The sequence below is a fragment of the Dendrobium catenatum genome, unplaced genomic scaffold (genome assembly GCF_001605985.2).
Source record: "Dendrobium catenatum unplaced genomic scaffold, ASM160598v2 fragScaff_scaffold_231, whole genome shotgun sequence".
Taxonomy (NCBI): domain Eukaryota; kingdom Viridiplantae; phylum Streptophyta; class Magnoliopsida; order Asparagales; family Orchidaceae; genus Dendrobium; species Dendrobium catenatum.
The window spans coordinates 6,929,863-6,930,919 of record NW_021318693.1 but is presented as its reverse complement, the minus strand read 5'-3'; positions in this window follow the sequence as shown (position 1 = coordinate 6,930,919).

Sequence of the window (1,057 nt, the reverse complement as noted above, 5' to 3'; positions counted from 1 at the left end):
ATAAGTCACAGAACAGATTATCAAATATCAAACATCAGATTCCCTGACCCTGACAGAATCTCAATAGATTCTTGCCCCTTATGCCTCCCTTACCTGACACGGATATAATCTCGATGGATTCTGGCCCCTTATGTCTCCCGTTGTGCTTCTAGCACCAGAATAGATCAGATATACAGAATTTCCGGAATATAACTTATTTTGATATTTCAAATTTTCCAGGACACAGACAGAATCTCAAAAGATTCTGGCCCCTTATAACTCCCTTCTGATAGCATGCACACATCAAAACATTTAAATCAGAAAATCGGATTTCGTCAGAAAATTCGTCAGCGGCATAACGACAGTATACATAATTTACACAGAAATCAGGAATTCAGAAATTTACCAAATTATCATAGATCATGTAAAACAACATTATAAGACTTTCATTGTACTGATGTAATATTTTTCAATATCCTAATAACTTGCAATTGAATTAAAACGTCGTAGAATTCAAAATATTCAGAAAAAATCTTTCAAAAAATACTCAAAACGTGCACAATTATCATCTCAGAAACATACCAAATGTTACGTGGTAAAACATTTATGAGTGCGAAATAAAATCAATTATTTGCTAACGGAAATAAAATTCAAGACAGAAAAGTCAATTATTTCAATTATTTCATTATTATTTATTAAATGAACTTTCTAATCCTTGTTTTCTTCTCTATATTTGCATGAACTACGAGGAACGGTACCGGTCGAGGGAACAAAAGGACAAGGAGCTAATGACGTCAGTCGCCTCTGTAATATCAGTTTCTGCTCCAGGTTCGTCCGGACGAAGTCGGATCGTCCGGGACGATCGGTACAGGTTGTGCAGAGAAAATCATGTTTGGCTGTATGGTTCGTCTGGACGAAATCTGGATCGTCTGGACGAAAATAAGCCCGTGAACCCTTCGCCGAGGACGATGTTCAATTTTCGTCTGGACGAAATAATTCTCTTCATGGATCGTCCGGTACGAAGCTCGATCGTCCAGGACGATCAGTCTGGATATATATAGAAATGAGATATTTTGAA